This window comes from Tiliqua scincoides, chromosome 9, assembly GCF_035046505.1.
Source record: "Tiliqua scincoides isolate rTilSci1 chromosome 9, rTilSci1.hap2, whole genome shotgun sequence".
Classification (NCBI taxonomy): domain Eukaryota; kingdom Metazoa; phylum Chordata; class Lepidosauria; order Squamata; family Scincidae; genus Tiliqua; species Tiliqua scincoides.
In genome coordinates, this window is record NC_089829.1 from 19,454,403 (window position 1) to 19,479,475 (window position 25,073).

Sequence of the window (25,073 nt, forward strand, 5' to 3'; positions counted from 1 at the left end):
GCACATGCAGATACCAGCTATTTAATATAGGTCTTCTCAGTGCTCCCCATTTCTTCTCTTCTCAGCTCCAATCGCTACAGCATTCACTTGTCTCTTCTTCCTCTTCCCCCCAACATGTCTTCTCTCTTCTGCCCACAGTTTGCTCCAGTATTGCCCTCTCCCCACCACTGACCACCCCAAATCACACCAGTTTTGCTCCCCTCCAATCTCTACATTCAGTCCTGGTGGCAGTGGGACTTCTGACCTCAGTGTTGACGAACGAGTGGTGCCATTGCAGGTCCTGTTCAGGGCTTTGTTCCATGTCACCCTTGCAATGTGGTGACAGTACCCCAACCTGCCTCAGCTGGCAAAAGCACCTGGAGGAGGATCTCTGAAGGTAACCTCAGAGCACAATCTCATGCTGTGGTGGGAGATTTTTTGAGGTCTGCAGATTCCAAACTATGTGAGGATTTAGAAGTAAGCACTTCTAGATGCTTGCTGTCCAGAAGAGCAAGGCTGGGGCCATTCGTGCAAATAGCGGATAGCTCTTGGCATGTGCCAACAGAGCAACCAGCCCTGGCCACAGAAGTTGGCAGGGAGGTGTTCCTGGGGAGGATCAAGGCTGGGATTGGGGCCAGCTGGAGGCATGGAAAGGGTAGACTGGGGGGGGCAGATACCAGTGACAGTGCCACTGATATCTTATGACCTTGCCTCAGGCTCAATCTGCTTGAATTACACTAGCCAAAGAGCAGGCACATATCCGAGTAGACCTATTGGGAACCATGGAGCAACCAAATGAGTAAGTAAAAAGGGTTTTTACTGCCTGGATCCCCAGCCAGCCCAGAGCATGAGGCAGAGGCTGGCCTGCACCACTGCATGCTATGTCAGAATGCCAGATGCAAGGGAGGGCACCAGGGTGCAGGTCTCTTGTTATCTGGTGTGCTCCCTGGGGCATTTGGTGGGCCACTGTGAGATACAGGAAGCTGGACTAGATGGGCCTATGGCCTGATCCAGTGGGGCTGTTCTTATGACCAACCCAGGACAGGATTGGGCTGTGGGTGGACCAGTATTCTGATTTCATGTTAAGGCAACTGCGTATGTTATTAGATTCTGCATTTTAAGACCTTTGTGATCTCCAACGATGCAGACAGAGCTGACATGCATACCTTTTGTAAGCACACAGGGACTGTTCAAATGACCCAGTGAGCACACACAGGTTGGAGGACTGGCTGACCATCACGATCCCATCCCCCCCCCCCATGCATTTAATGTACACATGATGGTTGTCTCAACAATGTTCTAATGTCAAGATGAACTTGGTACACTGTGGAAGACCCCTGTAGAATTTCCATTTTTCCAATATTCTCAGAAACTAAAAAAGGATATGAAATCCAAGGCCACTTGAAGCAGTGCACTTTATTGGATAAAGGTTTCTTGCCTAGGACACTCAAGGGATTGAGGACTTCATTACTTTCAAAGACTGTTTCCCACCCTAAGATGATTCATAAGTCTCCTGAACAGAAACAGATAAGCAAGCTCAAAACACTCCTTTTCTGCAACATAATATTTGCTGTCTTCCTAAATTACTTGGTCTCCTGAGTAACCCCCCCCCCCCAATTTGGGGAATAGCAGGCAAGTTTTATCTCACCTGTTGTGGTGCTAAATATGCTCCTATTTTAGAAGGGCCTAAGCTTGGTGGTAGAGAACATGCTTTGCATGTAGAGCATCAACTGTTCAATTCCTCATAGCTCTGGAAAAAAATGATCTTGGGTAAAAGGACTGGAAAAGGATCAATCAGAATAGGTGACACTGGGTTTGGTGGACCAGTTGTCTAACTTGGTGACAAGCCACTTTGTGAATTGGTGCTGCCAGGTTGCAATCCAATTCTCTGGACCTTGATAAGCCCAGATCTTAGTATCACTGTACCTTCCCCTGTTATTGGAGCCCAGTGCTGAATGAGGAGGCGGCAGGAGGGAGGTGTTCCGGGGCAGGGGGAAGGCAGGTGGAGGCTCTGACTCCAAACTTCATGTGCTGGGGCACTTCTGCCTCTAGCAAGGGGCAGAGAAGGGATATTTCACCATATGTCACTTTTTCCTTTGGCCATGTGAAATGAGTAATCACCCACCACGCTGGACCTCACCTGTTATTTTAAATGCACACACAGATCCCCCCAGTGATTTGATTTTTTTAATTGATAGAAAAGGAACACTTTTTTGCAGAAAAAAACCTGCATTCAATGAGACAAGTGTCAAACGGTGCAGATGAAATTAATAATAACAACTAGGTATTTATATACCACCTTTCTGGTCATTGGATTACTCCTCTGACTTTATTCAAGGTGGTTTACATAGGCAGGCATTTCTAAATTCCTCAAGGGGATTTTTACAAACATAGATGTTCTCTCTTTCAAGAACCAACAACATTTCAGATGGATCTTCCTGGTTTGGTCTCACTTCTGGCCTCTAGTTCTCCCACGCAGGCTGACAAAGCAGCTCCATCTCTCACATGGAGGGCAGCCAAGACGCTTCTTGCTCACACCAAGAGCAGGAGGAATCTCTCAGCTGGGCTTGTCAGCTGCTTCAAGGTCTCGCCATTTCCAGCCATTCAGGGAGCTGCCGGTGTCCTCGAACTGGCGACATTCTGATGTTATCTTCGGGCTAACGGAGGCTCTACCCGCTACACCAGCCCTATTGCAGATTGTTTTCAAAACAAAGTTAAACCCACTTTTTTCTCTCTCTCTCCAAGAAATTCCTTAGATTTCTGTGCTTTTCTGGCACACAAAGTTTTCAGACATTTTTGGAACAAAATCCACTCGGGAACTTGGCATCTTACAAGGAATGTAGAAAGCAGGTTGTCAGAATTTTTCTCTTTGCTCACCCACAAGTGTCTCCAATATCTTTGTCATTCAGAATGTGTGGGTTTCTTTTGGTACAAAGATGTCACATGAAGGGAAATTTCAAGCAAATGTCATGGTTCCTCCCAAGGAGAACTATCTGAAATGTTCAAGGGAAGCCAAATAAGTTTCTATAAGACAAGAATATAAAGTTCTTGGGTAATCACAGCGCTCTGTAAGAAGACAACAGAAATGCTACACTCCAGCAACATTTTTCTAAGGAGCAACCAAAAATGCACACATAGAATCTTAGGGACGTTTTGGAGTTCTCACTGAATCAGCCCTTTGAAAGAGGTGGGCAGATATAAATACAACGTTGTTAAATGACACAAATATTAAATAACCCACATGATCTTCTCATCTTACCCATTGTGTGCCAAGTGTAGTTTCATAAAAACACATCAAGTAATACAGGCAACATGGGGTGGGTGGTGGCAGCAGTGAGATATTCAACTAAATATTTAAGAAACAAAACCCATTTCATGCAGAACAAACGTTGAAAATCAGTAGAGGTGCAAAGCTGCACTTTTGCTGTGCATGCGGTCAGGCCACCTGTGGCTTTCTGAAAGTACAATTTGAATGTTTGTTTAACATGATGGCAGGAGGTTTGGGGGTTTTGTGGAGGGGCAGATGAATGACAGGAAGAGAAGTATGAATAGCGTGAAATGGCCGCAGTGTACGAAGGTGGCACAAGAATGCTTGCTGGGCAGATTTATTGTAGAAAAAAATGTTTACAGTACTTGCTTTCTATTAAGTAATTGAAAGCTTTTCTGTTGGTGGGGTACAACCCAAATAGGCTACCACTATCCCTAGGAGCAGGCCATTGAGGATGAAAGAGTAACAGAGATGGAAGGGGGCACTCATTTCCCCCACCATGTTTCAGAGTACATCACCTTTCCACAGTACCTCCAATGGCCAGTTTTCACTGGTTCCACACAGAAAGACTATTGTCAAGGTTCAAGGAACTGGCAAAAGGCCCACATTCATAAGAGGGTCAAGTTGGCTGAGCCCGCCTGAGTCCACAATCCTGGAAGCAGGGGTGGTGGTGGAAGACCCATCAAAGGGCCAATGGACCCAGGGCAGGGCTCTGCCCCAAGGCTACCGGCACCCTGGCTCCAGCACTGACTGCTGTTATAAAGCTTTTAAATGGGTCCATGTACTCAGTGTTTCCCAAACTATGGGTCGGGATCTACCGACCCCGGGTTGTGAAAAACTGACGGGTTGTGAAAAACTGACAAACTGATAGCTGACAAGGAAAATGCATTGGATCCTATGGAAAGTGAAACCGAACCACATGTTCTCATTTACTTGCAAGCAGGTGAATGTGTCTCAGCTCCTACAGAAGTCCAGGGAAAGGGGAATGCAAGAACACCAGAATAGTTTGGATCTGATGAACCTGGAGCTCAATAAATGTTCCAGAGTGTGGTTCCTCCCCCCCAGTTGGTAAAGTAAAACCTTTAATTAAAAAAAAAAGTCTCGTAAAGATAGGTGGGTCCCAACAGAGTGTCATTTATAAAAGCAGGTCCTGGTGCTAAAACGTTTGGGCACCACTGAATTAGATATTATCCCTCAGCTGCAAAAATGAGGCTTTGTCATGTGTTGACAACACTGCCACAGTCATTACTTCCTATTTAAAAAAAAAAATAATCACTGAATGCATTCCCCAAAATCATGACATCTAAGATCTAATCTCCTGTTGTGGACTGTTTCTGAAATGCTTCAGATGAAGGAGGGAAACTCTGGATGTGACAGAAATCTCACCCCATGTTTGCAGAAACATTTCCTCTGCTTCTAGATTTCCCAAATATTCATGAATCACCACTTTGCAAGTCTGGAATCCGAGGGATGAGTGAAAAATGTGCCACAGCTGTGTCAATCAAGGAGTCCCATAAACTCCCAGAGTGGTGGCAATGATATTAAAAAATCAATTTCAATTACAATCACAGGGCTGCTTCCAACAGACTGTCCACTTTGGGTGCACAGGAAAACCAAAAGTAGATTTACTAATTTTTTCCCCCTTTTAGAAAACACTATATACTGCCAACAAATAAGTCAGTCCAAATAATGTATTCAGACAGGTAAATAAATTGTGTACCCAGAAAGAAATCAACATAAAGAATCTTTCTGGCACTGTAGCACATTTGCCCGGTGTGTATCAGGATTGGAGAAAAGAGAGAGAGAGAGAGAGCGCTTCATACAGTATGTCCCTCAGTTGCCCTTCATCCATGCAATCATTGGCAAGTTATACCCTGCAAAAACGGCTAACATGAACTTTCACGTGAGCTAGCAAAATACTGATAAAGCCTGGAGTCCATAAAATACATTATTGTTAGTGATGCAATCTTCCCCTGCTTTGTTCTGCTGCAAGAGTGTGTCCTAGCAAGCATGATTTTTAAGGAGATATTGGGCACAAGCCTAACCAGCTCTACTTAGAAGTAAGTCCTATTTTGTTCGATGGGGCTTACTCTCAGGAAAGTGTGGTTAGGACTGCAGCCATTGTCTTAAGAGAGCAGGGTCAGTGTTTTGACCCCAGGACAATGCTAGAGCATGAAAATGATGTGGAGGCCATGAAAAGCACTCATGGTAACAGAAGGAACTTGCAAACTAGCAGGGGGTACCCCACAGGTTGGCTAACACCCCAATTTCCTTCTCACTCACTCTCCTTGTAGAGTGAGTAAGGCCCAATCCTATCCAAATCTCCAGTGCTGATGCAGCCATGCCAAACCAGGCATGAGTTGCATCCTGAGGTGGGGGGCAGTCATGGAGGCCTCAAGGCAAAGGAACTTTTGTTCCCTTACCTTGGGGCTGCATTACAGCTGCATTGTTGCTGGAAAGTTCAGCAGTATTGGGGCCCTAAGAGGAGGAGAGGAGCTTACTTCCTCCTGTAGCACTGAAGAACTTGATGGTAGGCCTGGTGGAAGTGGCTGCTGATCAGGAAGAGGATCACACCTCCAGCTTTCTATCTCAGGTTTGTACCTTGAGTCCCTAGTGTGTAAGTGTGTGATCTTGTTTACTTTTTCACCACTTCCTCTTCACACTGAAGACCTTGTGGAAGCCGGCCTTCAGGACAACAGCAGCAGCAAACGTAGTGGGAAGAAGGAAGTTTGGTTCCAGGAGGTGTGGGCTGGGGTGGGAGGCTTGAGGGGAGGAGGAAGGCTTAAAGGAATTTTTTTGACTGCATGAGGCTGGGAGGAGGGACTAGAAGGCGGTGACTTCCCTTGGACTCAACTCGCAAAAAATTTCAAGTCTCGAGTCATGACTTGAAATTTTTTGCAAGTCAAGTCATGGTGGGTGTGCATTACAACTCGTGAGTCAAGTCACTGGGTCATTGAGTCATGACTAGGGCTCGGTGCCTTGAGCACATCCCTGGATCTTGGGTGCTCTGAAAACACATAAGGTGAAGGAAGAGTAAGTGAAGGTGACAGCACGGGTGCAAATTCATACATGTAGCCCAAAAAGCAAATGGAAGGGGGTGGAATTTGGGTGCCTCTTTAGGCCAGGCCTGTGCCAGGGATTGAATCTGGAACCTTTAGCATGCAAAGCAAGTCTGAGCTCTGTCTGAACTATGGCACCCTTCTCACAATCTATGTGCTGCCTTTCACAGAGTCAGTCCACTGGCCTATCTGGTCTGGTGCCATCTCACAGCAAGTCCCAAGGCTCTAGGCAGACAGAGATCTTCTCTAGCCCTGGTATCTAAGACCTTTACACCGGAGATGCTGAGGATGGACATTGGGACCTCAGTGCTCTTGCACTGAGCCATGGATCCTGTCCTGGGTGTGAGATACATTTTGTCTGCCACGCTGCTGCCCCCAAACAGCATGCATAATCTGCAACCGAGGCAGCCTTGGAGCTGCATCTCTGGGAACATTCTCAGCATACAAAGCAACAGGCTTCAAAAACACCATGATGTGCAGCATGTCCAACTGGTGAAAACACTCATTAGAAGGCTTGGTCAAGCAGTTCATGGCTTTATTAGTTGATTATCCAGAGGCAGTAGTTTATTTCTTGGGATTGCTGCCAGCCTGAGACGGAACAGGACAGTCACAGCAATGACAAAGGAAAGAGACAGGCCAGTTCTCCCTGTATTGAGTAACTGCTAGGATGACAGTCCCGCACGTCCGAGGCTTAATCAATGCCTGCAAGACTCAGCAGAGCCATGAAGCCTTTTGTTTCTCCTTGGTGCATTTATGAATTGTTAATACCATCAGTGCATATTAGCGCCTGTTATTTGGTTAAGCAGCTGGTGGAATGGCCAGCTGTGAGTTGCCTTCGCATCATCACAACTGTGCCACTTAGTTTGGTCTTCAGAGAGATGGTCAACCTGTGTCTCGGCTGTACCATTTTGGACTGCAGGTTGGGGCTGACCTGATCAGTTGCCAGTCCACTCCTCCCCCCCCCCCCGGAATATCCTCCACACTGAACGCTGACCCAGAGCTACCCTGGTGATTGGACAGTTGTTCTCCTATCTCCAGACTTGGCAGGGGGCGGCCACCACCACTGGTCACCTTACTCACTGTTGTCACCACTGTCATTCTCCTCCTCCTCTTTGTCCTGTCTTCCACTTGAAAAGAATGGGAGGGAGACAGAGTGGAAGTCGAGAGAAACTGTTCTAGGCAGTGTTCTTCTCTCCTCTCCTCTCTCCATTTCCACCCTCGCTGCTCTTTCAATAGAGGGCATCAGAAGGACAAGGGAGACAGCTGCTGAAGTAGTGAAGGCAGCAAGATTAGAGGGTCATGGTGAGAAACCATGAAAGAACATGAGGGCAAGAGGGGGTACCAGGAGTGGGGGGGGACTGATATGGGGGCTAGCAGAGTACGTGTGTGCGTGAACTGGCAATGGAATGGTCACAGAGAACAGGGAGGCTTCAGCCGTGCCTGAAAATTCAGTCATAAAGATTGTATCCTATCTTCCTCCCAGATATACTGTATTGCCTTTCTACATACTGAGAATTGTTTGACAGGGAGGAAATGCCCATCATGTGAGCCTCCACCTATAGTCTGACCTGGTACAGCCCAGACACAGGTGTGCATGAATTCTTAATGTCTCAGGGAGAAGGCCATATGGGAGCAGAGACTGTAGCTGAATGTAGCATTGTATGCAGAAGGCCCCAGTTTCAATACCCAGCATCTTCAGGCCAGGATGGGAAAAACCCCTAGCGCCTGAAATCCCGGAGAGCCGTTGCCAGCCTGTGCAGACAATACTGAGAGGGATGGACCAATGGTCTGACTCTATAGGAGGCAGCTTCATCTGGGCAGGAGGTCTGGTCTAGAGGGTAGAGCCTCCATTTGCCTGAAGATAACATCCACAAGGTCGCCAGTTCGAGGCCACCAGCACCGTGCGACCTTGAAGCAGCTGACAAGCTGAGCTGAGTTATTCCATCTGCTCTGAGCGTGGGAGGATGGAGGCCAGATCAGAATGAAACATCTGAATTGTTGTGGCTCTTGAAAGATAGAGCCTTCTTTCAATTGTAAAAATCCCTACAGGGATTTAAATTAGCCTGTCTATGTAAACCGCCTTGAATAAAGTCTTGAATAAAGACCAAGAAAGGCGGTATATAAATACCTGTATTTATTATTATTATTATTATTATTATTATTATTATTATTATTATTATGTTCTTGGGTGGGAGGTTCCCACAGAAATGGATCTACTCAAATGCAAGAGGCCTTGCACAACTAAGCAAGAAATCCATTGGAGGAGGGCTGGTGCAGGAAGAAGGAGCAGAGGCTGTAGGTACTGGTTGGAGCAGGGCCGGCCTTGCTATGAAGCAACCTGAAATGGTCGTGTGCAGCAGCGTCACTGGAGGGGTGACAAACAGATGAGCCCCTGACCCATCTGTCTGCCACCCTCTCCAGCCTGCCGCTCCACTGGGTCTCTGATTCTCTTCCAACTTGCTGAGAGCTGGGCCTGGACCTCGGATAAGTAAAGGGAAGTGGCCCCTCCCTAGCCACAGGTGCTCATAGGCCTGTTTGCTTGCTGGCCCAGTTGCCTGCCCTTCCCCCTCATCATGCCAATGAGGGCAGGAGTGGCAAAACTATGGGAATTCAGGCAGCATGGGCCATCATTGGGTTGGAGCATTGGAGTTCAAAGCCCTGCTCAGCCATGAAGTTTGCTTAGTGGCCTTGAACCAGTCACATTCCCTCATCCAGATCCTTCCTCAAGGGTTTGTTTCCAGAAACAATTAAAGTTGCTGGTTTTGACCTATAAGGCCTTTACGGCTTGGGTCAGGGTATTTGAGGGACCACCATCTTCTGTATAATCCAACCAGTCCATTCAGGTCATCTGAGAGGGCTCTTTTAGCCATCCTGCCTTTGATGGAGGTGAAAGGGGTTTAGATTCGTTAGGCACTGGGGAACGTTTTGGGACAAGCGGGGCCTGTACAAGAGGGACGGGCTCCATTTGAACCAGAATGGAACCAGACTGCTGGCGCATAACATTAAAAAGGTGGCAGAGCAGCTTTTAAACTGATCCCTGGGGGAAGGCCGACAGGAGCCGAGGGGCATCCGGTTCGGGACTCCTCATCCCTATGGGATGAGGATGGGGAGGTTAGAGAACAACAAGACAAAGGCAGGGTAGGAGAAGAAATTGGGAAAGGTAGTGTGATGGGATGTGATAGACGGTTTGGCACAATGAGAGGATGCGGGGACAAAGGAGCGAATAAGCAGCCCATCCTGGGGCATTCCGTGTATAAATGCTTTTATGCGAATGCCCGAAGTCTACGAGCAAAGGTGGGAGAACTAGAATGTCTGGTGACAAGGGAAAATATTGACATAGTGGGCATAACGGAAACCTGGTGGAATGCGGAGAATCAGTGGGATACCGCAATCCCGGGCTATAAACTCTACAGGAGGGACAGGCAGGGGCGTGTTGGAGGTGGGGTGGCCCTTTATGTTAAGGAAGGGATAGAATCCAGCAAAGTAGAGATTGAAGGTGGGTCCGACTCCACCGTAGAATCTCTGTGGGTTAAATTACCAGGCTTGTGCAGCGATGTAATACTGGGGGCGTGCTATCGTCCTCCTCCAGACCAGAAATCTGATGGGGACCTTGAAATGAGGAAACAGATCAGGGAGGTGACAAGGAAGGACAGGGTTGTAATCATGGGGGACTTCAATTATCCTCATATTGACTGGGTCAATTTGTGTTCTGGTCACGATAAGGAAACCGGATTTCTTGACGTGCTAAATGACTGTGGCTTAGATCAGCTAGTCACGGAGCCCACCAGAGGACAGGTGACTCTGGATTTAATTTTGTGCGGTACGCAGGACCTGGTTAGAGATGTAAACGTTACTGAGCCATTGGGGAACAGTGATCATGCTGCGATCCATTTTGATGTGCACGTTGGGGGAAGAATACCAGGCAAATCTCTAACAAAAACCCTTGACTTCCGACGGGCGGACTTCCCTCAAATGAGGAGGCTGGTTAGAAGGAGGTTGAAAGGGAGGGTAAAAAGAGTCCAGTCTCTCCAGAGTGCATGGAGGCTGCTTAAAACAACAGTAATAGAGGCCCAGCAGAGGTGTATACCGCAAAGAAAGAAGGGTTCCACTAAATCCAGGAGAGTGCCCGCATGGCTAACCAGCCAAGTTAGAGAGGCTGTGAAGGGCAAGGAAGCTTCCTTCCGTAAATGGAAGTCTTGCCCTAATGAAGAGAATAAAAAGGAACATAAACTGTGGCAAAAGAAATGTAAGAAGGTGATAGGGGAGGCCAAGCGAGACTATGAGGAACGCATGGCCAGCAACATTAAGGGGAATAATAAAAGCTTCTTCAAATATGTTAGAAGCAGGAAACCCGCCAGAGAAGCGGTTGGCCCTCTGGATGGTGAGGGAGGGAAAGGGGAGATAAAAGGAGACTTAGAGATGGCAGAGAAATTAAATGAGTTCTTTGCATCTGTCTTCACGGCAGAAGACCTCGGGCAGATACCGCTGCCCGAATGGCCCCTCCTGACCGAGGAGTTAAGTCAGATAGAGGTTAAAAGAGAAGATGTTTCAGACCTCATTGATAAATTAAAGATCAATAAGTCACCGGGCCCTGATGGCATACACCCAAGGGTTATTAAGGAATTGAAGAATGAAGTTGCAGATCTCTTGACTAAGGTATGCAACTTGTCCCTCAAAACGGCCACGGTACCAGAAGATTGGAGGATAGCAAATGTCACGCCTATTTTTAAAAAGGGAAAGAGGGGGGACCCGGGAAACTATAGGCCGGTCAGCCTAACATCCATACCGGGTAAGATGGTGGAATGCCTCATCAAAGATAGGATCTCAAAACACATAGACGAACAGGCCTTGCTGAGGGAGAGTCAGCATGGCTTCTGTAAGGGTAAGTCTTGCCTCACAAACCTTATAGAATTCTTTGAAAAGGTCAACAGGCATGTGGATGCGGGAGAACCCGTGGACATTATATATCTGGACTTTCAGAAGGCATTTGACACGGTCCCTCACCAAAGGCTACTGAAAAAACTCCACAGTCAGGGAATTAGAGGACAGGTCCTCTCGTGGATTGAGAACTGGTTGGAGGCCAGGAAGCAGAGAGTGGGTGTCAATGGGCAATTTTCACAATGGAGAGAGGTGAAAAGTGGTGTGCCCCAAGGATCTGTCCTGGGACCGGTGCTTTTCAACCTCTTCATAAATGACCTGGAGACAGGATTGAGCAGTGAAGTGGCTAAGTTTGCAGACGACACCAAACTTTTCCGAGTGGTAAAGACCAGAAGTGATTGTGAGGAGCTCCAGAAGGATCTCTCCAGACTGGCAGAATGGGCAGCAAAATGGCAGATGCGCTTCAATGTCGGTAAGTGTAAAGTCATGCACATTGGGGCAAAAAATCAAAACTTTAGATATAGGCTGATGGGTTCTGAGCTGTCTGTGACAGATCAGGAGAGAGATCTTGGGGTGGTGGTGGACAGGTCGATGAAAGTGTCGACCCAATGTGCGGCGGCAGTGAAGAAGGCCAATTCTATGCTTGGGATCATTAGGAAGGGTATTGAGAACAAAACGGCTAATATTATAATGCCGTTGTACAAATCGATGGTAAGGCCACACCTGGAGTATTGTGTCCAGTTCTGGTCGCCGCATCTCAAAAAAGACATAGTGGAAATGGAGAAGGTGCAAAAGAGAGCGACTAAGCTGATTACGGGGCTGGGGCACCTTCCTTATGAGGAAAGGCTACGGCGTTTGGGCCTCTTCAGCCTAGAAAAGAGACGCTTGAGGGGGGACATGATTGAGACATACAAAATTATGCAGGGGATGGACAGAGTGGATAGGGAGATGCTCTTTACACTCTCACATAATACCAGAACCAGGGGACATCCACTAAAATTGAGTGTTGGGCGGGTTAGGACAGACAAAAGAAAATATTTCTTTACTCAGCACGTGGTCAGTCTGTGGAACTCCTTGCCACAGGATGTGGTGCTGGCGTCTAGCCTAGACGCCTTTAAAAGTGGATTGGACGAGTTTCTGGAGGAAAAATCCATTATGGGGTACAAGCCATGATGTGTATGCGCAACCTCCTGATTTTAGGAATGGGTTAAGTCAGAATGCCAGATGTAGGGGAGAGCACCAGGACGAGGTCTCTTGTTATCTGGTGTGCTCCCTGGGGCATTTGGTGGGCCGCTGTGAGATACAGGAAGCTGGACTAGATGGGCCTATGGCCTGATCCAGTGGGGCTGTTCTTATGTTCTTATGTTCTTATGTAAAGGGGTGGCAGCAAGAAATAGAGCCTTCTTGGTGGTGGCACCTTGGATTTCCCTCCCCCTGGAATTGAGAACTGCTCTCTCCTTGGAGGCCTTCTGATAGGGCTTTAATTTATGTTTAGAACAGCTTTGGACTGTGGACACCGACTGTGACTGGACTTTCGGATATGATTTGATCTGTGATCCAACTGGTGTTGGCAATTTGATGATCCACTTGTGGTTATGTTGTTTTATTTGTTGTTTTATTTATTGCTGTTTTTATTGTTCAATGCTTTAATGGTTGTTAGCCACCCTTGGTGTCCTTAACAGGACAAAGGCAAGATAGAAAGCCTTTAAATAAACAAACAACCTGGCATAATCCTCATGAGTGTTGGTCTCAGTTGCTTGGAGAAAGGTGAGGTTACAAATTTCATAAGAAAGGAAGGACTGTACCAGAGGTAAAAAAAAAAAAAAGGCCCTATTAGACCCTCAAGTGTGTCATAATTGAAAATAAGGACATGCTTATATATCTCCCCAATTCTTGTGCAAAGAGATCGCTTTTACAACCTCTCGGCCATCACAGCTGTTACTACACATTGCCGAAGATGTGGCTCCACCAAATGCGTTCACTTCCTCCACTGCAGCCTTGACCTCCATTGATTGAAACACCAAGAGAGTATTTGTTGTTTTGACAAAGTCATAAGGTTATCTTAAGGTTAGGAACAGTTCACAATATATCTCAGCAGCTGCAGGGCCAAAATGGCAGGCTGTGTATGGCTCACGCCTTAATGTTCACGTGTTTGCATGCCTGTGCACCACAGATAAGAACATAAGAACAGCCCCACTGGATCAGGCCATAGGCCCATCTAGTCCAGCTTCCTGTATCTCACAGCGGCCCACCAAATGCCCCAGGGAGCACACCAGATAACAAGAGACCTCATCCTGGTGCTCTCCCCTACATCTGGCATTCTGACTTAACCCATTCCTAAAATCAGGAGGTTGCGCATACACATCATGGCTTGTACCCCATAATGGATTTTTCCTCCAGAAACTCGTCCAATCCCCTTTTAAAGGCATCTAGGCTAGACGCCAGCACCACATCCTGTGGCAAGGAGTTCCACAGATCGACCACGTGCTGAGTAAAGAAATATTTTCTTTTGTCTGTCCTAACCCGCGCAACACTCAATTTTAGTGGATGTCCCCTGGTTCTGGTATTATGTGAAAGTGTAAAGAGCATCTCCCTATCCACTCTGTCCATCCCCTGCATAATTTTGTATGTCTCAATCATGTCCCCCCTCAAGCATCTCTTTTCTAGGCTGAAGAGGCCCAAACGCCGTAGCCTTTCCTCATAAGGAAGGTGCCCCAGCCCCGTAATCATCTTAGTCGCTCTCTTTTGCACCTTTTCCATTTCCACTATGTCTTTTTTGAGATGCGGCGACCAGAACTGGACACAATACTCCAGGTGTGGCCTTACCATCGATTTGTACAACGGCATTATAATACTAACCGTTTTGTTCTCAATACCCTTCCTAATGATCCCAAGCATAGAATTGGCCTTCTTCACTGCCACCGCACATTGGGTTGACACTTTCATCGACCTGTCCACCACCACCCCAAGATCTCTCTCCTGATCTGTCACAGACAGCTCAGAACCCATCAGCCTATATCTAAAGTTTTGATTTTTTGCCCCAATGTGCATGACTTTACACTTACTGACATTGAAGCGCATCTGCCATTTTGCTGCCCATTCTGCCAGTCTGGAGAGATCCTTCTGGAGCTCCTCACAATCACTTCTGGTCTTTACCACTCGGAAAAGTTTGGTGTTGTCTGCAAACTTAGCCACTTCATTGCTCAACCCTGTCTCCAGGTCATTTATGAAGAGGTTGAAAAGCACCGGTCCCAGGAGAGATCCTTGGGGCACACTGCTTTTCACCTCTCTCCATTGTGAAAATTGCCCATTGACACCCACTCTCTGCTTCCTGGCCTCCAACCAGTTCTCAATTCACGAGATAAGTTGCATTGACTCCCCACTCAGAGACTGAACACCTAAAGACTAAGGGAAGAATGAAAATTGTACTTAATTCATCAGGGCTGTCCATGAGGCCAACTGAGGTGGTTGCCCCAGGAGTTGCACTGGCCAGGAACCCGCTCCACCTGCCTGCCTCCATTTTTTCTCCTCCTCCCACCACCTGGCTTCAAAAGGGAACAGGGGAACAGAAAGCAGGAAGTATAGAGGAGATAAGAGTGGTGAGCTAGAGAGTCAGAGACAGTTTAGTCCACCACTCTCCTCTTGGCTTTTCTCTGCACTTCTTCCCCATTCATATCTTCCTTTCAAATTCAGGGAGGGGGTAGATGAGGAGTGGGAGAGGTAGCAACTGATGCAATAAGGGAGGCAACATTTGTTATGCTACTTCAGCACTGGGAGGTCTTGGGACAACCCTATATCTTATGGTAACAAGGCAAAAAGAGTGACAGTAGTATTACCAGGAAAAGAGACCAGAGAGTGAGGTGAAAAGGGGCAATTCTGTGTGTCCAATTATGCAGGATGTTCCCACTGTGGTCTTAAAGGCCACATGCAACTAGTCCTCAAGAGCTCCTAAACCTTCAGTTATGATGAGTTATAAAGCAGCCATGGCAAACTCTCTTAAAATGTGCATGCCATTTAATTCTTCTTGCAAGTTGGTCTTGAATACTCTCAAGATCAGGAATCTTAATAATACTTAATCTTTATGGACATGCTTTTGGCCTATAAAGCACCTGCTTTTTCTGTTCTGAACTTTGCACAGATTCCTTTGATTTTTGTTCTGCTCTCATCTGCTAAAAATCTCTTGATTCCCCCCCCCCTCATTATAAACAACAACAAAAAACCATATTTAAACATAAATGTATGGCCTAGTCCAATCTTATACTGTCTTGGAGATTTATTTATTTGTTTATTTATTTATTTGGGAAATTTATATTCCGCCTTTCCTATGCCAAAGCAAATGCCCAAGGCGCTTACAAATCTCCATATTTGAGTACAAATGAGTCTTTACAATAATTGTTCTACGGGCAGCTCATAGAACCCTTCTTTTCCAGATGGAATGCCTTAAAATAAAGGACGGCTTGACTATTCTCGCAGTGGGACAACGTCGGCTCCAGACCCCAGATGTTCGTGCCAAAATTAAATGATTGTCTTTCATGTGCCACAGCATTGCTGTTTTTGCTGCCATAGTCTAACATGGTTGCCCCTCTGGAATTTGTCTTGAGGCTGCCATGTCAAAAGGCTGCTATTGACTGAGAATGCCATTCACAGCAACAGCTGAAAGGCTCTGGGGGCAGACTCATTTGATTGTGATGTGCAGCCACAAGGCTGGCCTTAGGAGGCATGGGGCCCAATTTCTCAGGGTCCCTGTGGGGCCCCACACATTTGTTTTGCAGGGCCCCCGCTGCACACCCCCACTTACCATGATGAGCAGTGAACCAGGCACAGCACCAGATGCCAGTGTGACACCTGGAAGTAGATGGGGGTGCAGCACTGACATCATCACGACATCATCACCAAGTGAAGCACTGACATCATCATGACATCACCACCAACTGGTTCCAGAGTGGCCCGATTTAAAACCAAGTGGAAGCAGAGGTTAGCAGGAGGGCCCACAAGAGCTCCACTCGCTGCGCCAGCCTCTGCATGGAGGCTTATCTCCATGTGAATTGCCAGCTGCAGGTGATCTGCTTTCTGCTGCAGTGCAGGGGCCTCCCAGAGCAGGGTTTGATTGGGCCAATCAGGCTAAAGCTGGCCCTGTGCAGCTGCTGGGGGCAGGAAGGTTGAGACCTGCTTAAGATCTGCTTAAATGTTCAGGAGGTGCTTGAGCATCCTTCTCCACTGTCGCACCAACTGTCCGAGGCTGTGCAAGGTAGTTTCCCCGACCCTAGCTTATGGTGACGGAGAGAAAGAAATAAGGCCTAAGGGTGCCACTAACCATTTTTTCTCCTCTATTGCATTTGTATTTGTTTACTAAAGCACTATGGAGGGAAAAAGATAGTTTCTGAAGAAAGGCAGTAGTTACATTATTCCCTCAGTGGTGTGATATTTTAAAAAGTACTCATTAGGTGCCATGGGAAGATGGTCAGAGATGGAGTTGGGGAGAGAATCTGAGATGGTACATGCATGGCACAATCTGTTGCAAGAAAAGAAAAAAAAAACAGTTGGCAGCATCTTGTCGCATGTAGTCAGCAGTGTGGAAAGACACCTGAGTGATGATAGGGACATCTCCCACGGGACTGTTTGCCATATTCACTGTGGAAAAGCATTGAGCATATTGCAAAGCACATTTTAGACCAGGACTGGTCACTCTGTGGAGCAGTGGAGGGCTGGGAGGGAGCTGAACATGGAAGAGCATCTTCTCATCTGGAGCGCATAGATTACAAGTGCTGAAACACAGCCAATCTCCAGAGTTAGAGTTAGCTGCATCTCTCTCTCTCTCTCTCTCTCTCTCTCTCACACACACACACACACACACACACACAAGCTTTCATTCATTCATTTGATTTTTATCCTGCTTTTCTCCTCAAGGACACCCAAAACAGATTACAACAGACTATTAAAAATACAACTAACATAAAACTATAAAACACAAAAGAAATATAATATACATATAAATGTTAAAAGCAGCCAGCAGCAATCAATCACAAACGCAACAGAAGAACCAGAGCCCATAAAATACAACAATCAATAAACAATCAATAATAAAAGCACCAATAAAACCAACAGGAGTCAGGCATTGAAACCATCATGATAAAATCAGAAGTCTTGTTGTAAAAGAAATATTTTTAGACCTAACTGGAAAGTTTCTAAAGAAGGAACAGTTCATAAATCAAAAGGGAGGGAATTCCATAAATTTGGTGACACTACCAAGAAGGCCCTAATAATAATAATAATAATACAGGTATTTATATACCGCCTTTCTTAGTCTTTATTCAAGACTTTATTCAAGGCGGTTTACATAGGTAGGCTAATTTAAATCCCCGGAGGGATTTTTACAATTGAAAGAAGGCTCTATCTTTCAAGAGCCACAACAAATTCAGATGTTTCGTTCTGATCTGGCCTCCATCCTGGCCTCCATCCTCCCACGCTCAGAGCAGATGGAAATAGCTCGGCTCAGCTAGTCAGCTGCTTCAAGGTCGCACGGTGCCGGTGGCCTCGAACTGGTGACCTTGTGGATGTTATCTTCAGGCAAATGGAGGCTCTACCCTCTAGACCAGACCTCCTGCCCTATTCTGAACTGCCACCCCTCTTACCTCCATAAGAACAGCTCCACTGGATCAGGCCAAAGGAGACCCATCTAGTCCAGCTTCCTGTATCTTACAGTGGCCCACCAAATGCCAAATGCACACAAGACAACAAGAGACCTGGTGCATCCCGGTGCCCTCCCTTGCATCTGGCATTCTGGGGTAGCCTACCTCCAAAATCAGTGATGATATATCTAAAAGCGACCTCACTGTGAGAGTATTGAGAATTCGGAATAATTCTTTAGTTATTCCTAGCCCGCCCACCCCTAGCACATAAATACAATTTCTAAAGTTCTCTGGAAAGATAAGACGACCGGTCTGTAGCGTGGTTCTGCAATGCAGACCCTACATTTGAGTATCAGCTCAGTGTTTAAAAAAAAACAAAACTCTTCCCAAATATCACAGGAACACAGATATGCTCAAATGGTTTGGAGCTACAGGGAAACTAACGCCACCCTGTTCTATATTTGAATGGCTGTTATGCAAGACATTGCATGTAATGAAGTGTAGCTAATGAAGTGGGAGACGACTAGAGCTATGCAATTCTGTGTAAGTTCTGCAATTCAGAACTTAAACGCCTTGACTTTGGCAGACAATCAAGCCTCACTTTTCAAAGCATTCCCCCCCCCTTTGGACAAACAAAATCCTTAACTCTGGTTGATGTACTTCATGGCAGCCCTCGGTTCAGTTTATTCATTTCAGCCACCAGCCGTCATTAAAGGCACTGCTGTGAAATATCAACCCGGCAAATCTTATATTTTTTACATTTCAGAAAAACACAAATCCCACTGTATCTATAATTGGATAGAGTGAAATAAAACCCTTCAAACTAAGATAGTATCGTGCATTAGAAAGGCTGCAGATAAATTCTAATGAGGAGAACTTGCTTTATACTGTCCTCCCTGCAATTAATTTCAGCTCTGGAGTTGGCACATGTATAACAGCAGAAGTCTACAACGGGTCAAAGAACCAACACTCTCTCCTTTTCCACCACTCTCTGCTTCAAATCCAGGGATGGGAGAAGGAGCAGTGGAGGTATGTGGGGGGAAGGGGGTGGATGCCCTCTACAGCCTGAAGCGATTGTCTCAGTTGGCCTCATGAACTGGCCGGGAGCATGAAATGGTGGCTGCAGTGTTGTTCGGCTCAGCTGCTCTCTGATGGGGTCTTTTACCGAACTCCATACAGAAGCCCTACTTACTCACAGCCCCTCAGCGAATGAGCCATATGCAGCCACCAGAGGCAATGGCAGAAGGCAGCCACTTAAATGCTTGCTGCTGTCAATGGCTCCCCCCCAAAAAACACTCAAGGAACTGCAGCACTCGTAGTTTTGTATCGCTACATTTTTTTTTATTAATTTCCATTCATCAAACAATTTGCAATTAAAGTGTAAAGGAATCACTAAAAATAACTGCACAAGAATTAGAGGAACCCGTTACAATATGTAAAATGTATCTTGGAGATGGTCCAAACCATCTCTTGGGACTGCAGTTCAGTGGAAGAGAATCTGCCTTGTGTGCAGGTGACCTCTGGCTATATTCCTAGTATCTCCAGAAAGGGGAGAGAGAGAGAGAGACTCCTGCCTGATACCCTGGATAGCTGCTGACACCGCACAGTCTTGTCAATTCTGTTGAGGGCTGGCCCAAGATCTTCTGGCTCCTGAGGTGGAGCTTACCCACCTCTGCTGCCTGCCTGCCTCCAGCCCCTTAAATTCAAATAGGAAGAGGGAAAGGAGCAGAAGAAGTGTGCAGGAGAAAGGAGAGTGGTGTTCTAGAGCTAACTTGTTTCATACAGTGGGTCAAATAGCATTCATGATGCCTGCTGAGAGCTGGAAGTGATATCATACAGCAGGAAGTGATGTCACTAAACAGATGATGGCCAGAAGGAACTACTTTGCGTTGGAGTGAGTGCAAAGTAAATCATTTCTCTATGGACCTGACATTTCACCAGCACTTCTGGGTTTCAAAGCAGAGAGCATGGAACACTGTTAACAGCACAATCCTATCTTGTGCTGGAACAGGCAGGCCAGGAGGCTTGTGCTGTATCCAGCGCGAGGCAGGGCACCAAAGTAGCTCAGCCAGAGGTAAGGGGAAACTCTTCCCCTTACCCCTAGATAAACCATTGCAGCCCCTGTGTGACTCCTTAGACTTGCGCCACCTCCTGAGGTGGCACAAGTTTGAGGAGAGCGGAGCGGCTTGCAGCTGCTCCATGCTGCTTGGAAATGGGGGTTGGGACCCGGCATAACAGCTGGATCCCAGCCCCGCCTCCTGCTTCCTGCCCGCCCCCAGAGCCGCCCTCCACCTGCCCTCTCCCTACCCCGGAATACCTCAGCTGACACAACTTACCTGGGGGAAGCAGCCAGGGAGGCTGGATTCAGCCTCCAAGCTCTAGTGCATCTCCATGCGCTGGCGCAGCCTCCTCCTGAGGAGGTGCAAATGTGCTTTACGGTACGTTTGTGACCCTCCTCGACCATGAAGTTAGGACTGCGCCCTAAGTGTTTGGGGCTTTTTAAGTGCAGGGTTAGTGGACCCAGGCCAGCACTGAGCAGCCTTCCAGGTTGTGCTACCCTAGAAAGAGATTGTCATGAGTTTGGTATGTATTCCATTTCCATGTTGACCAATCTACTGACAGGAATAATGTCCTACAATAATTCAAAGGACAGTGAGGATTCCACATCGTTTGAATCCTTAGCTGGACTGTCTCATCCATTGAACAGACGAGCCTGGGCATCTCTCCTACAGGGCTGCCAATGCAGCCAGGTGCCTGGCACCTCCTCTGAAGAACAGCTTGGCCTGGCCTCCATGTTCCTTCTCTGCAGAAGGAATGTGGCTGATAAGCAACTCCAAAGCAAGCATGTTCCCGCACCACATTGTGGTCCACCTAGAGATGGTTGGGAAGCACAGTCTATGGTTTCTTAGCAACCACAAGTCCATTGCCATCCTCTTCCAAGCTACCCAAAGGACTCTGTCTCAGGGCTGAACAAAGTGCATGAGAAGAGCTTGTTGCAGTCAGACAGAAGAGAAATATCTGGGGGAGGGAGTGCACCAGGCCAGCCATCAGCTATCGAGCATCACTGCCAAATATAAAGAATACTGCAAATGTTTGATGTCCAATCCAGACATAAAACACTCAGGGATCATTATGAAAATAGTCAGGAGACTACATATCACATCAGTGGCATGGCAAGCAGGGTGGGGGGAGGGGGAGTCCACCCTGGATGCCAGGTTGGAAGGGGGTGCATGTGCTTTAGCCACTTCCTGAGTCACATGCACACCCACAGTGGTGGCTTTGGCAATTTTCGGACATCCAAAGGAGGAGGAAGGGGCACTGCAGCCAGATCAATAAGTCCCCACCATGCAGCCTCTTCATCTGGGAGAACCTGGAAGTGATGTCATGGTGCTGTGAGATGTCACGATGCCACTACCCGGGTGCCACCATCCCGGGCAATGCCACTGTGTCACATTCTGAAGGAATGACTTTTCATGATGATGCCGGGTCAGGTAAGCTAACTGGCAAAGGAATTTTAGGAGTTGTCTTGGTTAAACAAAAATGCAAATGAAGTACAACACCACACAAAGCCAACCAGAGGACCAATCAAGGAATGAAAACGAGGAAACTCCCAAATCTCTACCTGATCCAGTCACTGCAGTGCAGTCTGACCAAACCACCAGACTGTGGTGTTCTTGAGTGTGTCTGACCTACAACATGTTTTGCCATTTTATTCGCTGGGAGGCTGCAACAAAAATCTTTGGGTCTTAACCTTCCAAGGAAAGCGACCACCAATGTGAATGAAAAGGTAGTTTAATGGAGTTCTTTGCTTCAGTACAATGAGCTGCAAGGGAAGGGGGCAGCCGCAGATCCAATCTGCTCCCGTATCCACGGAGGTAGCCTTTGTGGCTGTTTCCGCTGATTGACTTAATCAACAGAGTTTTATCTAATTAGCTAGTTAAGCTTGTTTGATAGCTTCAATTTATTTAGCTTGGGACATGGTTATTACCTTGTAAACATGAGGCGCCCTCCCGTAGTTTCATAATTAGCGCTGGGAGAGACCTTTCCACATATCCAAGGCACAGCTTGCTTCTGCCTCTCAATGGGACTGGAGAAGTGATTAAGGCTCAGCCAAAACAGCCTTCCTCCGTTTGTGGCTATTTCCTGAGGGTGGCTCCCCTGCCCTCAGTTGGGGCCAGGACTGTGAGAGGAAAGAGCAGTCTCTCTGGGGACAACCTCCAGATTTTAAGAGGTTTGAGAGTATCTTGTTTGAGATCCTACACTGGAGCTGACAGTGCAGGTAAGACACCAGCCTCAAGGCCAAACCACATGTTACATTAATTCTCTCATCAGCAAACAGGTGTAGCACCAAATGTCCACTAAATAACAGCTGCGGAAGGTGAACATTTGTCTTAGAACTGCAGTCCTGGAGGAGAAGGGGAACTCTTTCCCCTTATGACATTTCTTCTACCCGAAATTTCTTGCACAAATTTCCCCCATTCCCTTACTTGCCCCCAAAGTGGCCATTTCCTGACATAGCCACCTGGGGACAAACAAAAACTTTTGGAGGCTAAATTAGACACAGGGAAAGGCTTCATCTTCCTTCCCTGTGTGCCATTTCCTGAGTCAGATCCCTTGCTCGTTTTTGCCTTTGAGGTCACAAAACTCTCCCTGGCTTCTGAGCATCCCAGTATAAGAAAAGTTCCAGCAAGTTTCAAGCAGAGTAGATGGCCAAAGGGCTTGGTTGCAGACTGTTCTGCTTGCCAAGCCTGCATTTCAGGCTCACCATCGCTGCCAAATAGATAGCCTTGCTGTCAACAGACAACTTTATCAAGAAGAAGCCCTTCAGCTTTATGCCTTTTTTGTTTCTGTTACCTGACCAGCTGCAGGTTGCAGTAGTAACAACCCAACTATCTCTGCCATGCTGCTTTGTTCTTGTTCTGAACCAAGCTCTGCACAAATGTGTGTGTAGTCACTTTTTTCCAGTGCCTGCAGCACTGAAAAATAAAGAACCAGTAAGTAAACCATGAGCCTCTCATGTCATTTTCTCCTTGACGTTCCACATGACCTTCAATGCCTATGGCCAGGGCATACACTCATAATGGTCATCCAACTAAAGGACAGGCAGGAGATTCTGGGAGATTCAGACTGTACCACAGTGCAATCAACCTGTGGAATTCGTTGCCATAGGATGTAGAAATGGGCACCATCTAGAGCAGTGTTTCTCAAACTGTGGGTCAGGACCCACTAGGTGGGTCCCCATTCATTTCAATATTTTATTTTTAATAAACTTGTGCTACCATGGTATATGTCTGCATTTGGGGAAATGTTACAGATTTGTACTTTTAACAAGCTACATGTATAATCTTTTAACAATGATAGTATATGGGACTTACTCCTGGGCGGGTGTGGGTAGGATTGCAGCCTAGGATTGTTAAAAAATTTTCCTGCTTGATGATGTCACTTCTGGACATGACATCACTGCTGGTGGGTCCTGACATATTCTCATTGTTCTCATATTCTTCACCAAGAAGAAGAGCCTGCGCTGGGTGGCAGCCTCCCATCTCTCCAGGCTCAGAATATCCTTCCCACACTCCACACCCCTGCCTGGAGAGTGGAAAGATTTGTGTCTGCCTCTTGGCGGGACTAGCCTGAGATTGGACTGGTTTTTAGAGAGAGGTCAGCAAAAGGTCTGGTGCACAACCCAATTTTTGGTGGTCTGCAAAACTGACAGGGTAGATTAGGCTAAGTGCATCAAGGGTTAAACAACCTGCTATGGGGGGGGGGGGTGAAGAGCACTGCTGCCCAATCACCATTATAGCCACAGTGGCCTGAATGGCTTATAAAGTGAAACTTTTTTTTCCCTGATACCAAAAAGTGTGTGAACCACTGGTCTGGTGGGTAGGGTACATGTAGGGCAAGAGCTACTCCGGGAAACACTGGTACATGCATCTAGGGCAGGATGTGATCTGCTGTGGGGCTCTGTCAATAAGGGACAAACTATGTCAGTTGCCCGTAGCATCATGCTGGCTCTGGGTGCATCACTCTACTTTCTTCCATGACAATTAATGCAAGTGATGAACCTATGCAGGACAAAGTAAAGGGACAATACTAGATGTGGGGACTTAGAACATTGTTGGGCTGAACTAGCTTCCTCTCCATGTTGGTCTTTGCCAGACCAACTGCTGGCCATAGTTGTTTCTTTGTATTTTTTTCATCTGATGCCATTGATCTGCTATGTTTTTATGACTACAGCCCCAATTTTAAGACATCCCACTTGTAGATCACTGGTTGAGAAACACAGATCATTTATAAATATTTCTATGCCATTTTTCAACCTCTACAGAAAGTTGTTCTCCAATGTTGTTTGTGTTGCATAAACAAACAAACCAACAAGCACATCAATAAAGCTTCAATTTATGAACAGACCTCTGGAACCTAACCTGTACTTAAGTAAGGGATTACCTGTATCTGACATATTGAATTCTACTGTTGATTGATCTTATTGGTTGATTGATCTTATTGCAATTGAATATATTATAAACTGCTTTGAATGTTCTAAGAAAAGGGACAGGTGAGGTATAAGTACTTATTATTAATCACCTAAGGCTACAATCTTATACACACTTACCTGGGAGTAAGCTCAATTGTGCAAAATAACACTTACTTCTGAGTAAATAGGTATAGGATTGTGCTGCAAAGAACCCTGGCTGCTCCTGCCTCCTCTTTGCAGGTTCATGGTGGGTCTTTGTTACTTGGTCACACAAGAGTGTGACGGAATAAGTTTCAATAGCTCCATTTCCAATTGCATACCTGGCTTTCTAAGAGCCCTTAGAAAATGATGCAAAGAGTCATTGTTTGGATCTGAGAGCGTACTCTAGACAAATGTCAAGATCAGGCCACTATAATTAAATTTTGAGCACAGAGAGGACAAACAGCAATGGGTCTCTCTTCTTACTTCAAATGTGGTGGGATATTGGCAGCACTGTGACGAATGTGAGGAGTAAATCAAGGGTAATTCAAGCTTTGAAGTCAGGAATGGGGAAAGAACAAAATTCGGCTTGGTTTTCTCCTGCATAAATTCTGTAATTTCATGGCAGAAGGAAACCGTGTGACTGATTTCCCGTCAGAAGATAAGCGTGCCTGGCTTGCTTGAGAGGGGTTCAATGCTCTCATCATTCCCAAATAAACAATGAGGAATAAGCCTGGCTGCGGATGGGAGGATATAATTTTTCAGAAGTTTGGGCAAACTCTCTTCCCCCTAAATGCCTCAATTGTGTC

General features: G+C 46.6%; 1 protein-coding gene across 1 annotated transcript in view; it reads right to left on the minus strand.

Annotated features, from left to right (window-relative positions):
• Positions 1-25,073, minus strand: part of CHST8 (carbohydrate sulfotransferase 8) — a 237,198-nt gene that overhangs the window by 180,310 nt on the left and 31,815 nt on the right. The window lies entirely within an intron of this gene.